At 41.8% G+C, this 16,051-nt stretch overlaps 1 protein-coding gene across 2 annotated transcripts in view; it reads left to right on the forward strand.

The window, feature by feature from the left end:
• The window catches only part of LOC124788228 (activated Cdc42 kinase Ack), a 499,253-nt gene that overhangs the window by 358,029 nt on the left and 125,173 nt on the right, over positions 1-16,051 (forward strand). The gene's annotated exons all lie outside the window — the stretch shown is intronic.

Raw genomic sequence — 16,051 nt, forward strand, 5'->3', positions numbered from 1 at the left:
AATTACGAATTATTTAGGCACAGACGAGTCGCCAAAAGGCAGAAGTGCCGTGTTATCGATAGGCTTACAAACAAAAGAAGGTACGGAGTTTTGTTAGACTTCAGAATGCTCTTCATTTTTCTAACTGTAGAAAGAACATGCAGTCACACACACACACACACACACACACACACACACACACACACACACACCTCACACACACCTGTCTCTCTACATTGTGCAGCAGATGGCTGGGCATGTGTTGCATAGACTAGGGCGTAAGATAACTGCACACAGCTAGCTGATGAGGGGTGGACAAATTGGGTGAGGGTACTGGAGCAGGGGATGGTGCGCTCACACACACACACACACACACACACACACACACACACACACAAACTTTTGGGTGGGTCAGTGAGTTATCTCAGGTTAGGTTAGAAAGGTTACTGTAGTGAAGGATGTTCTGTAGGGATAGCTCCCATCTGGATGTGGAGGAGATTCAGATAGCACACTTTGTGTTATTTTCTGCTGCTTGTTGTGCCACCTTGTTTTTGGCAATGGTTTGGCAGTGGTCATTCATTATAGTTGACAGCTGGCCGGTTGTCATACCAGTGTAAAATACTTGGCAGTGGTTGCAGCTGAAACTGTATATAACGAGGCATCTTTCACAGGTGGCCCAGCCTCAGACGGGGTAGGATAAGCCTGTGACGGGACTGGAATACGTGGCGCCAGGTCGATGGATTGGACAGGTCTCACATCTCGTCTTCCACGGGGGTACGATCGACACCACCTAGAGAAGAGGCTGCAGCGCGCTCTTATGGCGTCACATGAAGTGGGCCCATGTTGGCATGGTACGGTGCCGAAAAACTCGAGAAGCCCGGCCTGCAAATCTTTGTCAGACAGTTTTACAGAATCTGTTCCGTAAAAAATAATTGATTTCTGAAATATTTGTAGCTTTATATGCCAGATTTGTACTGAAGTGCCCGTCATTTCGATAATGGTCATAACTATTGTTGTATTTCACATACGAGTATCAAATTCGAGAACATTGCAATCAAAAATAGGGGTCGCTATGAATTTGTGTTTGGTGCATATTACAGTGCCAAGTATGAAATACGGGTGAGATTTTGAAACTTTCGTGAAACTTAGGATCGATATCTTCCTCTGGTCTCGAAAATATTGAGCATCTGCAGCAACAACTTCACTTCAGATTGCCGGCACGTGGGAATGAAATTTTTGTAATGCCTTTCATATCTCGTAAACCACTGGAGATATCAAAACGAGATTTTGGCAAATTATATAATGCAAAGAGGAGAGTACTTTGCTGTACAGTTAAAATATGGAACTTTATCTATCGTGGTATAGCAGAAGCTGTAGTTTAATGATAATTATATATCATCATCATCATCATCATCATCATCATCATTATTTAAGACTAATTATGCCTTTCAGCGTTCAGTCTGGAGCATACCCCCTTATAAAATTCCTCCATGATGCCCTATTCAGTGCTAACATTGGCGCCTCTTCTGATGTTAAACCTATTACTTCAAAATCATTCTTAACCGAATCTAGGTACCTTCTCCTTGGTCTGCCCCGACTCCTCCTACCCTCTACTGCTGAACCCATGAGTCTCTTGGGTAACCTTGCTTCTCCCATGCATGTAACATGAACCCACCATCTAAGCCTGTTCGCCCTGACTGCTACATCTATAGAGTTCATTCCCAGTTTTTCTTTGATTTCCTCATTGTGGACAGCCTCCTGCCATTGTTCCCATCTACTAGTACCTGCAATCATCCTAGCTACTTTCATATCCATAACCTCAACCTTGTTGATAAGGTAACCTGAATCCACCCAGCTTTCGCTCCCATACAACAAAGTTGGTCGAAAGATTGAATGGTGCACAGATAACTTGGTCTTGGTACTGACTTCCTTCTTGCAGAAGAGAGTAGATCGTAGCTGAGCGCTCACTGCATTAGCTTTGCTACACCTCGCTTCCAGATCTTTAACTATGTTACCATCCTCTGAGAATATGCATCCTAAGTACTTGAAACAGTCCACCTGTTCTAACTTTGTTTCTCCTATTTGGCACTCAATCCGTTTATATTTCTTTCCCACTGACATTACTTTCGTTTTGGTGATCATAAAACAAAGATGATGTAACTTACCAAACGAAAGCGTTGGTATGCTGATAGACACACAAACAAACACACAAAATTCAAGCTTTCACAACCCATGGTTGCTTCATCAGGAAAGAGGGAAGGAGAGGAAAGACGAAAGGTTGTGGGTTTTAAGGGAGGGGGTAAGGAGTCATTCCAATCCCGGGAGTGGAAAGACATACCTTAGGGGGAAAAAAGGACAGGTATACACTCGCGCGCGCGCACTCACACACACACACACACACACACACACACACACACACACACATCCATCCGCATATATACAGACACAAACAGACATTTGTAAAGGCAAAGAGTTTGGGCAGAGATGTCAGTCGAGGCGGAAGTACAGAGGCAAAGATGTCGTTGAATGACAGGTGAGGTATGAGCGGCAGCAACTTCAAATTAGCGGAGGTTGAGGCCTGGTGGGTAAAAGGAAGAGAGGATATACTGAAGGGCAAGTTCCCATCTCCGGAGTTCTGACAGGTTGGTGTTAGTGGGAAGTATCCAGATAACCCGGACGGTGTAACATTGTGCCAAGATGTGCTGGCAGTGCACCGAGGCATGTTTAGCCACGGGATGATCCTCATTACCTACAAACACTGTCTGCCTGTGTCCATTCATGCGAATGGACAGTTTGTTGCTGGTCATTCCCACATAGAAAGCTTCACAGTGTAGGCAGGTCAGTTGGTAAATCACGTGGGTGCTTTCACACGTGGCTCTGCCTTTGATCGTGTACACCTTCCGTGTTACAGGTCTGGAGTAGGTGGTGGTGGGAGGGTGCATGGGACAGGTTTTACACTAGGGGCGGTTACAAGGGCAGGAGCCAGAGGGTAGGGAAGGTGGTTTGGGGATTTCATAGGGATGAACCAAGAGGTTACGAAGGTTAGGTGGACGGCGGAAAGACACTCATGGTGGAGTGGGGAGGATTTTATGAAGGATGGATCTCGTTTCAGGGCAAGATTTGAGGAAGTCATATCCCAACTGGAGAGCCACATTCAGAGTCTGATCCAGTCCAGGAAAGTATCCTGTCACAAGTGGGGCACTTTTGTGGTTCTTCTGTGGGAGGTTCTGGGTTTGAGAGGATGAGGAAGTGGCTTTGGTAATTTGCTTCTGTACCAGGTCGGGAGGATAGATGCGGGATGCGATAGCTGTTTTCAGGTTGTTGGTGTAATGGTTTAGGGATTCCGGACTGGAGCAGATTCGTTTGCCACGAAGACCTAGGCTGTAGGGAAGGGACCGTTTGATGTGAATGGGTGGCAGCTGTCATAATGGAGGTACTGTTGCTTGTTGGTGGGTTTGATGTGGATGGATGTGTGAAGCTGGCCATTGGACAGATGGAGGTGAAAGTCAAGGAAAGTGGCATGGGATTTGGAATAGGACCAGGTGAATCTGATGGAACCAAAGGAGCTGAGGTTGGAGAGGAAATTCTGGAGTTGTTCTTCACTGTGAGTCCAGATCATGAAGATGTCATCAATAAATCTGTACCAAACTTTGGGTTGGCAGGCCTGGGTAACCAAGAAGGCTTCCTCTAAGGGACCCATAAATAGGTTATTGTTGGTATTTCTGGCCTTCGAAAGTGAAGTAGTTGTGAGTCGGGATGAAGCTGGTTAAGGTAATGAGGAAAGAGGTTTTAGGTAGGGTGGCAGGTGATCGGCGTGAAAGGAAGTGCTACATCGCAGCGAGGCCCTGGACATGCGGAATATTTGTGTATAAGGAAGTGGCATCAATGGTTACAAGGATGGTTTCCGGGGGTAACAGATTGGCGAAGGATTCCAGGTGTTCGAGAAAGTGGTTGGTGTCTTTGATGATGGATCGGAGACTGCATGTAATGGGTTGAAGGTGTTGATCTACTTAGGCAGAGATACGTTCTGTGGGGGCTTGGTAACCAGCTACAATGGGGCGGCCGGGATGATTGGCTTTGTGAATTTCAGGAAGTAGGTAGAAGGTAGGGCTGCGGGGTGTTGGTAGGGTCAGGAGGTTGATGGAGTTAAGTGAAAGGTTTTGTAGGGGGCCTAAGGATTCCTCGAAGCTCCGCCTGGACATCAGGAATGGGATCACCTTGGCAGACTTTGTATGTGGTGTTGTCTGAAAGGTGACGCAGTCCCTCAGCCACATACCCCCGACGATCAAGTACCACGGTTGTGGAACCCTTGTCCGCCGGAAGAATGACGATGGATCGGTCAGCCTTCAAATCACGGATAGCCTGGGCTTCAGCAGTGGTGATGTTGGGAGTAGGATTAAGGTTTTTTAAGAAGGATTGAGAGGCAAGGCTGGAAGTGAGGAATTCCTGGAAGGTTTGGAGAGGGTGATTTTGAGGAAGAGGAGGTGGGTCTCGCTGTGACGAGGACGGAACTGTTCCAGGCAGGGTTCAATTTGGATAGTGTCTTGGGGAGTTGGATCATTAGGAGTAGGATTAGGATTATTTTTCTTCATGGCAAAGTGATATTTCCAGCAAAGAGTAAAAGTGTAGGACAGTAAATTTTTTACGAGGGCTGTTTGGTTGAATCTGGGAGTAGGGCTGAAGGTAAGGCCTTTGGATAGGACAGGGGTTTTGGATTGGGAGAGAGGTTTGGAGGAAAGGTTAACTACTGAATTAGGATGTTGTGGTTCCAGATTGTGTTGATTAGAATTTTGAGGTTTTGCAGGGAGTGGAGCTGGAAGTGGGAGATTGAGTAGATGGGAGAGACTGGGTCTGTGTGCAATGAGAGGAGGTTGAGGTTTGCTGGAAAGGTTGTGGAGGGTGAGTGGGTTGCCTTTCTGGAGGTGGGAAACCAGGAGGTTGGATAGTTTTTTGAGGTGGAGGGTGGCATGCTGTTCTAATTTGCAGTTGGCCTGTAGGAGGATGCTCTGAATAGCCGGTGTGGATGTGGGAGAGGAAAGATTGAGGACTTTTATTAAGGATAGGAGTTGACGGGTGTGTTCATTGGCTGAGTTGATGTGTAGGTGAAGGATTAGGTGGGTGAGGGCAATGGATTGTTCAGTTTGGAACTGGTATAGGGACTGATGGAAAGAATGGTTGCAGCCAGAGATGGGAACTTTAAGTGTGAGGTCTTTGGGGGTAATGCCAAATGTCAGACAAGCCTGAGAAAATAAAATATGGGAGTGTAATCTGGCTAGGGCGAAGGCATGTTTGCGGAGGGAATGTAAATAAAACTTACTGGGGTCATTGTGGGGGTGTTGTGAGGGTGACATTGTATTAGAAGGTGGAAAGTGTAGCATGGGACTGAAGTGAAAATGAAAATAAAAATATATGGGGAGAGAGAAAGGTGAACTAGAAAGCAGCTGGAGATCTGGTGTGAAAAAAGTCAAAAAAGTGTTGGTTAAACCTTTAATACACTAACTGTTTATGTGGTAGCTGTTTATAGAGCTCCCTCAGGAAAGCTGAGTACATTCACCAAGCAAACAATCACTTTTAACTCACCTGGTCTCAGAAACAAAAATAATCATGCTTTGTTATTGTAATGTAAATTTTCTTTCCTGTAAAAATGCAGCAGATTTTGAGCGTGTAATGAGCGGAGTGCAGTTGTTGACTGTCTCACAAGAGTTGCAAAGAACTTCACGAGCCTGATTGACAGTACTCTGTAGATAAAAGAATTAGCAAGATATGTGTAAGTGAAATTTTAGATGTCTTCCTGACCATGATGGTCAGCTGTTCAAAATGCTTTCTGTAAGCCATGCAAATAACAGTAGTTTTATCAATAGGATGTGTATATAAGGCAACAGTGAAAATATTGAAACCTTCAGCAGACATTTGCAGCAGTTGGAATGAGACAATGTATCAAGCTAAAAAGTCAATAATAAATTTAACCTATTTCTATATTAATTTATTCCATTGTTTGAAGCTGTATTTCCTAAGAGAATTTCATAAAGTGTCTACCTAAGTGACTGCAGGAAACAGTGACTCACCAAAGGAATCAACCTATCCTGCAAAACAAAGGGAATGCTGTATATGATATGAAGAATTGTATTAAACTTCAGGACAAGGGACACAGCAATTCACATTTGCACTTTAGTAACTCTAGAGATAGATCAGAAATCACTGCTCGTGACTACAGCAAGTTTAATTCTTTGTAATATGTACACAGATTACTGTAACATGAGAATTGTGGTCCTCAGCATGCTTAAAATAATATAATTATTAACAGTTTATGTTAATGTAGGATGTATAAAACACTAGAAGTAAGACAATAATTTATTTAAGTCAGACATACGTACATGTACTTCCTGAAAAAGCTGTTACAAAATCCAGGTCACAACGTGAAAAATGACACAGTTGCAAAACATGTCAGACGCATATAACATGCTACGAGAGTCACTCCAAAAGAAATGCACACTATTTTTTTTTTAAATCCTTCTTTTATTCTACATATTTGGAAGTTTTACAGTGTGTAGATACATCCTTTAGGAACAATATTTTCATTTCTCCACATAATTTCCATCCCTCAACTGCCCTATGCCATCTTGAAACCAGCGCCTGTATACCCGCACAGTAAAATTCTGGACCAGCCTGTTGGAGCCACTGTTTGGCAGCCTGCACAAGAGAGTCGTCATCTTCAAACCTTGTTCAACAAAGAGAGTCTTTCAGTTTCCAAAAGAGATGATAGTCACATGGAGTCAGGTCTGGACTGTAAGGCAGGTATTTTCAGTGTTGCCCATTCGAGTTTTGTGATTGCTTCCATGGTTTTTTTGACTGACATGTGCCCGTGCATTGTCGTGCAACAGCAAAACATCCTGCTTTCGGTGATGTGGTCAAACACGACTCGGTCGAGCTTAAAGTTTCTTCAGTGTCGTCACATATGCATCAGAATTTATGGTGGTTCCACTTGGCATGATGTCCACAAGCAAGAGTCCTTCGGAATCGAAAAACACCATAGCCACAACTTTTCCAGCAGAAGGTGTGGTTTTGAATTTTGTTTTTTTTTTCCTTGGGTGAATTTGCATGATGCCGCTCCACTGATTGCCTCTTTGTCTCTGGTGAAAAATGATGGAGCCATGTTTCATCACCTCTCACAATTCTTCCAAGAAATTCATCTCCACCATTCTCGTACTGTTCCAAAAGTTCGCTGCATACCATTTTTCTTGTTTCTTTGTGAGCCACTGTCAACATCCTGTGAACCCACCTGGCACAAACCTTTTTTAACGCCAACATTTTCATTATTCTGCAAACACTTCCTTCCCTTATCCAAACATAGCGTGACAATTCGTTCACTGTGATGCGTCTGTCAGCAGTCACCTATTCGTTAACTCTCTGCACATTGTCTGGAGTGTGTGCAGTACGAGGCCTGCCACTGCAAGGACAATCCTCAATATTGCCGTGCCCGCTTTCATCACGTAACCTGCTTTCCCACTGACTAACTGTACTGCGATCAACAGCAGCATCTCCATACACCTTTTTCAACCTCTTGTGGATGTTTCCCACTGTCTCGTTTTCACAGCACAGAAATTCTATGACAGCACGTTGCTTCTGACGAATATCAAGTGTAGCAGCCATCTCGAAGACATGCTGTGACGGCGCCACTCACAGGGACAGGTTGAACTAAGTTTGAAAACAAGGGGGAGGGATGTATCGACACACTGTAAAACTTTCACACATGCAGAATGTTACAGTATTTTTACAAAAATAGTGTGCATGTCTTTTGGAGTGATCCTTGTACTTTACCAATCTTACTGTCTATAAAATTTAATAATTGGGACTAAGGATGACTTATGTTGCTGTCAAATGTAGTAACTCAGAGTAATAGAGCAACAAACAGTTTTTGGAATGTATGCACTGTGATATAAAGGTGCCACTGGGATGATGCACTACTGAAGGACACTCAACAAGGTGAAAATGTAGCTAGTCATTGGAAACTAATAAGCGATGGCAATACTGAGTATGACGCCATATCAGAGCAACTTCACATTACAGTTGAATACATGATCCACAACTGAAACAACTCTTTTATATTGTTACTACACAGCTACACAATAGTTGTTGAAAACACTGCCATAAGCTAGAAGCAGGCTAGTTTCCGTGTAATGAACTTATGTGTAAACAAAATAAGTCAGAGGAACTAACTCTGGGATTAGTTAAAGATGTACAACATAAATCAAAACTGAAATGATTTTACATTGATTCCAAATTAAACTGAGTGGTGCATGGTATAACGTCCTAGGCATTCAAATAAAATGCAGCAACATGACACTCCTTAATGTTTGCAAGAATACTCTCAATGTAAATGGGTGGGAAGAACTTTACCTTAATTACTATATAAACACAACCTTAAGAAAATAAATTGTAGCACTCTTTCACTTTATTCCTGCTGCATAAATCTTAGAATAAACTGTTCCGATTAAACTGAGTGTATGCAACACCTTATCTGTATTTTAATGCTGTGAAGTGATTTTCTGTAACACAAGATTCTACAGTTACTGGCAGAAACTACACTCATGTTCATATATTAAGGATAATTAATGCTGATACATGCTGAAACAAAGCTCAACGATTTCAGCAGACAGGAAACATGTCCAAGCACTACAGTACGGGATGTCCTCAGTGTACAACACCACAAGAAGACCGATATCTCACCATCAGTGCCTGCAGACGGCCACGGAGTACTGCAGGTAGCCATGCTTGGGACCTTACCGCAGCCACTAGAACAGTTGTCTCCAGACACACAGTCTACAGACGACTGAACAGACATGGTTTATTTGCCCAGAGACCTGCAAGGTGCATTCCACTGACCCTGGTCACAGGAGAGCCCATAAAGCTTGGTGTCAAGAACAAAGTACATGGTCATTGGAACAGTGGTCCCAGGTTATGTTCACGGATGAGTCCAGGTATAGTCTGAACAGTGATTCTCACCGGGTTTTCATCTATCGTGAACCAGATACCAACCCCTTAATGTCCTTGAAAGGGACCTGTATGGAGGTCGTGGGTTGGTGGTGTGGGGTGGGATTATGATTGGTGCACGTACACCCCTGCATGTCTTTGACAGACGAACTGTAACAGGTCAGGTGTATCGGGACGTCATTTTGCACCAGTATGTCCACCTTTTCAGGGGTGCAGTGGGTCCCACCTTCCTCCTGATGGATGATAACGCACGGCCCCACCGAGTTGCCATTATGGAGGAGTACCTTGAAACAGAAGATATCAGGCGAATGGAGTGGCCTGCCTGTTCTCCAGCCCTTAACTCCATCGAGCACATCTGGGATGCTCTCGGTTGACATATCGCTGCACGTCTTCAAACTCCTACGACACTTCAGGAGCTCCGACAGGCACTGGTGCAAGAATGGGGGGCTATACCCCAGCAGCTGCTCAACCACCTGATCCAGAGTATGCCAACTCGTTGTGCGACCTGTTTACGTCTGATATTAAACTATTCCAAACTGTGAGTAGAATAAGCCACTACTTGAATGTAACTGTGTCTCAGTAAAATAATATAGGCACAGCAATAACTAATTGTTGCCCGTATGCAACAATACTGACAACCTGTATCAAAATTTAGATGAACAGCTGTTATGATAAGTAACTACATTAGGAAACACCCTGGTGTCATTCTGACGGAGGAAAATAGGAGTACTCCGTTTTTGGATTTCCCTGTGTAGCATTGTAATATGCTACTGTAAGTTTTATAGCTTCTAATTACATACACAGTTATAATGAACTACATGAGGTTTAATACAGAATTACCTTAACAGATTTCTTCTTGTTGGGCAGAACAGGCGCAACAAATTGAAAGGAAGATGTAAATATTTCTGCACAGAATAGCTGGAAAACATAAAGACTTTACTAGGAAAAACTGGCCCAGTTTAAACCTTAGGCCAATATCAAGGGCACAGATGGATGTGTTCACAATCTGATAACATTTGACAATGATGAGATTGAAACTAGCCATTAGTGCTGGACAAAGTATTTACTTCATCTGAATAGCTTGCACAGAAACAGTTATGACTTTTTGACATTTGAAACTGTTGGAAGCAAATTATCCAAAAACTACAGGTTATATGGACCAAATGACAATTTTTGTTCATTCAGTCGAAAGTACTACACCAATATGAATTATAGGACCTTCCTCTGCTTTCACTGGACCAAATACAGTTTAACTGAATGAGTGACACTTAGAAATTTCTTGTGACATCTGATAAATGTCCTAGCATGTAAGTGGTTCATAAATTAAAATGTGCTATGCTTCCGTTTCTTAAAAGAAGCAGTGAAGATGTCATTCTTTTTCTTAATTTAATTGTTTAATAATGCATTGGTGGATGCATTGACTAACAACTCCAGTATTTAGTCTGTCAAATGACCTTTACTGCAAACAAAGTCTGTTAAGAAGAAACTTTTCTCCTGAACAGAATTTATGGATGACAAAAATTTCTGGTCATTAGGAGCAGATATTAATTTCTGTACAGTAATATAATTATAAATAACAACATTCACATCAAGTTCGCAGGAGAGCTTCTGTAAAGTTAGGAAGGTAGGAGACGAGGTACTGGCAGAAGTAAAGCTGTGGGGATGGGGCGTGAGTTGTGCTTGGGTAGCTCAGTTGGTAGATCACTTGCTTGCAAAAGGCAAAGGTCCCGAGTTCGAGTCTCGGTCCGGCACACAGTTTTAATCTGCCAGGAAGTTTAATATAGGCACACACTCCTCTGCAGAGTGAAAATCTCATTCTGGAATCATTCACATCATCAGGCTGAGGGGAAAAAAAAACAGACTACCCCTGTCCAAATTTTTGATTAAACTAAGATGTTGTTCACCATGCAGGCACATTTCTTTGTCTAAGAGAAGGTATTTGCTGCACGCCTCACACTGCTGTTTCTTTAGTACACAATATCCTGCTGAATATGTTAATATTGGAAGGTATGTATCTGCCTGCCTGTCATCTTCCTCCAAATACGTAATGTCAACCATAAACTCAGAGTCTGTTTGTGTAGTCTCTTTTGTGTCATCATTACAATTAAAGGTGAACCCTTCAGCAACAGGCAGTTTACCAAAAGTACTTGAATTCCACATGAGTGGTAACATGTTGTGCATCCTCATCTTTGCTTCCACCTCAAATATCTGTCTCACAGATATGAGATACTGAGAGCCAGCCGTTGATCGGTAACTGCTAAACCTTGCTTTCAGAGAATCAGTTTGAATTTTTCCAGGCAAAAAATAAGTGAAACCAAGCTTTTTCGTACAGTACCTTGCCATCTCAATCAAACCATAGGTTGTGTGTGTCAGAGCTATATGAGTTTCCTTTGAAAGGGTATTATTTTTCAGGCCAAAGTCCTTCCACCTATCGAGCCACACAAGAAACTTTTCCAGAAAAACTATTTTTTCATCATTATTACTTAAAGACAGAGGGCACTGAAAGGGATCATTTAGTTGAACACATTTGTGAACTGTCTTAACACTTACAATTTTCCACCATGTAAGTATAATTTTAATAAATTCTGCAGTTGTCTGGTAATGTAATAAGTTTTTCTGTTCCCCTACTGTTGTAACGGCTTCAGCTGTATATTCATTGAATACCTGCAAAACAAGGCTCACATTCTGTTTCTCAAGTGAAGATGGATAAAGAGACTTCGAAGTAGGGCCATAAAAGTGCTTAAGTAGACCATTACATTCAATCTTATGAAGCTGCCTCAGTGGTTAAAAAGATGCCATTAACACCTGACAATCATCACTGCTTCCGTCAAATTGTGGATATTTGAGCAAAGCTTGAGAGTCCTTTTGATTAACCCAGTTATTATGTATACACTTAAGGATGTAGACAGAATCAATTATAAAAAATAGTGGCAGAGTTGGATTAGCTAGCTGTGGGTAAACGATACTAAGTGCCTTAGATTTCCTATTGATAGCATTGTTGGCACTAGCTACACAAATAACTCTGAAGCCAATGTCATGAAGGCCACATAATATTTTCTTCACATACAAAAATTACTGTTCGGCTACAAGGTTTCTCACTGGAAGGACATGCACTGCTTCTTTACAAGAAGGCAGCAATGATTGTATCATAAAGACATATGCTGTAGTAGCAGCCTTGTTGCTATCAAATGCTACCCCCACAATGTTTCCTCCGTTATAATCAAAATAAGGTTTAATATGAATTTCATCCATCATTAAAGAAATGGTACAATCACTTTCCTGCAAAGATTTAAATCTTTCCTTAATATACAGGAGCATAGCACCTTCACTTTGTTCATTATGAGGACCATTACTATATGAGGAACATATTTTCTGTAATGTTCTTGGATGAGGAAGAATAAGATTGCCAGAAGACCTGAAAAATTTGTAGGCATGAGGGGAGATAGACTGCAGGATACAACAATATACAGAAAAGTAAGGATTGAACCTATAGTTTTCCTCACTGCTACCATAGTAACTTAACTTGCTCACTTAAGAATTTAATTTGTTTCTGTTTTTCTTCATCTACAGAACTGCAAATATCATTTAAAATGTCCTGTATAAGAAGGCACTGGCTTTTTAATGAATTTTATTTTGCACTTACTAATTCTTTCACTTTGTCTAATACTGTAAACAAATCATTGATATTTGAAAGTTTGTCTGATATTTTGCTACTGCCTATCTTTCTTATCTCAGTGTTACTTCGATAAGCGGACGTCTTAATTACGTTGGGAGAGGTAGTGTTCAGTAGTGGTAAGACCATGGGCTTGAAGGATGTTGATATAGAGGAAAGTGGCATCAACAGTGATTAATAGGGATCCAGGAGGTTAAGAGGTGAGGATGGTGGAGAGTTCATGAAGGAAGTGGTTGGTATCTTTGAAATGGGAGGTTAGGTTTTGGGCAGTTGGTTGGAGATATTGTTCAGAGAGGGATGAAATTCTGTCAGTGGGTGCACAATAACCAGCTATTGATGGCGTGTCCAGGATTGTTAGGTTAGGAATTTTAGGGAGTATGTGGAAGGTGGGTGTGCTGGTTTTCATAGGGGTGAGGAGAAAAATTAAACCTGGAGGAGGTTCTGGGTAGACCCAGGAAGACCCAGGTGCAAGTTCTGCCCAGTCCACCCACCAAGCACTTTCTATTCCAGTCCTGCTGAATGCTTATCTCTACCCCTTCAGAGTCTGAACCGCCTGTGAAAGCAGCCAGCTCTTCTGCAGTCATTGCTAAGCTCTTTACATTTATATGAATACCAACCAGCTGTCTACAAGGTTGAATAGCCATCACCAATCTGTAGCCAAAAAAAAGAAAAAATTTGACCACCCTGAGGCACAGCATGTAGCTGAATGTAACATGCTCAATTTCAGTGGATGCTTCGCAACAAAGGCCATCTGGGTTCACCCTTCGACCACCAGCTTCTTTGAACTGCAAACCTACTGCCTCCACACCCAACTGTTCCCACCTCCTCTGTTTTATCAGCTCCTCCGAATTCACATCTCCCATCCTCATCGAGCTCCACTCTTTGCCAGCACTACTGATCTTTTTCCATCTCTGCTGTTCCCATTTTCTACATCTTCCACCCCTTTCCCCTCCATCCCACCCCACCCCATCTCCATCACAATCTCATGACACCACACTATGCAGCCTTGTCTCGCCTCACTCATCTAGCCCCGACATACTCTTGTCAGGCAGCACTGACTCCCCACCCCTCCCCCCACCTATACCCTGCTACCCCTCCCTTTTCCCCTCCCACTCCAGATTGATGCTTCTTCTCAACACAGCACCTTTGCATTTTGTTTGGCTGCAGCAACCCAAGAGAGTGAGTGGTCATATTATTCTTTTACACTCTTGTGTGCAACAAAGTCTTCCTTCCTCAGTGACACATTACTTCACATGTGATTCCATAAGACAGTATCGGATGAAAATATAGACACAAGTGATTTTCAGTTCAGGTTCTAAGCAGTATTAATACCTAAGACTTAAGAATATTTTGTATTGTTGATTGATGTAGTGTCAAGCATTATTTCTAATGGTGTGTTCATAATTGCTTGTATTTTGTTTTATCCAAGTCCAGTGACAGTCCATTTGCAGAGAATAACACATTAATTATCAATAAAATATTATTTACAATTAATGGTGTTATCTCTCATTATAAAGATGCTGTTTTATCGTGTACACTCACAGGGATTCTTAATGAAACAATCTGCATGCTCTTACACTACGTCGTCTCCGGGATGTGGAAAGAAGTTAAAGGCATACTTTTAATTTAGGTTCAATACAGTGAAAAAAGCTTAATAATAAATTGCACTAATTCTGATTATAAATTAACAAAAAATATTAAACTTAAGTTACTCTTCAATATGATAGGAGGAATTGTCAAACAGAAAATTCATACATTATCTACATGACATTTAATGTGCTCTGGTAGGTTGTTGAATACCCTTGCATCTGACTCCCAAATGCACTAGTATTAAGCTGTTTGAAGTCTCAATTCTTGCTTCAGGTTCTAGTCTTATATTAATGCTTTTTGCAATTTTTTGTAAAAATAAATAAATATTTTTGATTAGAAAGGAGATAAATGAATGTATGTAGTGTGAAGTAGTTGTCAAAATATTTTGTTGTTTTTGTTGGTGAATCACTTGACATGGAGAACTAGTATGAAGATTTTTTGTCGATGTAACTCTGTGACTAGGATGTGTAATTTTTCAAGTCAAACTAGTGTGTCAGTATTGAAGATGCCAATATATGTGTGAATTCTTGAAGGCCGTAGATTTCAGAGTTTCTCTGTATCCATAGTTTTTGTGGTTCCTTCAGAATCCTTGTGACTGGTTGTTGTCCAATTGTGGGCGCATTGGTTACTGACTGGAATAGTGTGTTCTTTACTCTCACAAACTGTGACAGTTTGTGATTGATTGTCCAATGGTTCCATCAGTTACTTAGAACTGGGGAGTGTGTCAGTTCCCAGAGCAGACAGGCAACAGCACCCATTGGGTGAAAAGAGATTGACTGAGATCCACACCCGGGCTCGTTTGCTGATTTTGGTCTGCTCTAAGTACTTTATTCCTCTGGTACCTGTCATATCTGGTGGGCACTCCCTTATCCACCATCTGAGGAGATTTATGAAAACTGTTGCCCATTTGAGAAGCTATCTGCAAGAGGTTCTAGAATGCCCACCGCACCACCTATTATCACTTTTACACACTTCTGTGCAATCAACACACTTTTCCCTTGACAATGTGTTACCCCTGAATATATCGTAAGACAGTAGTGACTGAAAATAGAAAAAATAACTTGACCCTATTACGTTAGCATCTCCATAACCTGACTTTCATCTATAAGACAGAATTTGCAGAACTTAAATGTGAAAAAGATCTCTAGCTTGTCACTTCCATTTCAGATTATTAAAAATATAAACACTGAAGAATTTAGAATATTCTGTCCCATTTATTGATTTATCCTCGTGCATTATTTCTAATGAAGTGGTAGGAACCTGCATGTAATCTGCATCTATTTCTATATGTTTGTTCTGCAGTCAACACTCGAGTGATCGTCAGAGGGTTCATAGACCACTCACAGAACATTTTTCTACTGTTCCACTCTCGAATAGCATTTGGGAAAAATGAACATGTAAATACTACTATGCCAGCTGTGATTTATTTTAACGCGGTCATTTCTACCTATGTAGGTGGGAGTCAACAAAGAGTTTTAACATTCATAAGAGAAAGTGGATAAGTTGTGGGTATTTATCTCTTTACTGGATCTTTATGTGCTTCTTCCCGTCCATTTATGTATGCAGCACAGGACAAAGGACTGCTTACATGCCCCTGTTTCGTGCAGTAATTAGCCTTGTGTTGTCTGTCTGGCCCCTATGGGGGCGATATGTATGATGCTGTAGTGGGCTCCCAGATTCCCCGTTTAATACTGTTTCTGGAAACATTCTAAGGAGGCCTTCTTAGCATAGCTGGCATCCATCTTTGAGCATCTGGTATTTCAGGTTTTTCAACTTCTGTGTGACAGTGTCCTTAACATCGAAGGTATATTTCACCAT

Source organism: Schistocerca piceifrons, chromosome 3 (genome assembly GCF_021461385.2).
Source record: "Schistocerca piceifrons isolate TAMUIC-IGC-003096 chromosome 3, iqSchPice1.1, whole genome shotgun sequence".
NCBI lineage: Eukaryota > Metazoa > Arthropoda > Insecta > Orthoptera > Acrididae > Schistocerca > Schistocerca piceifrons.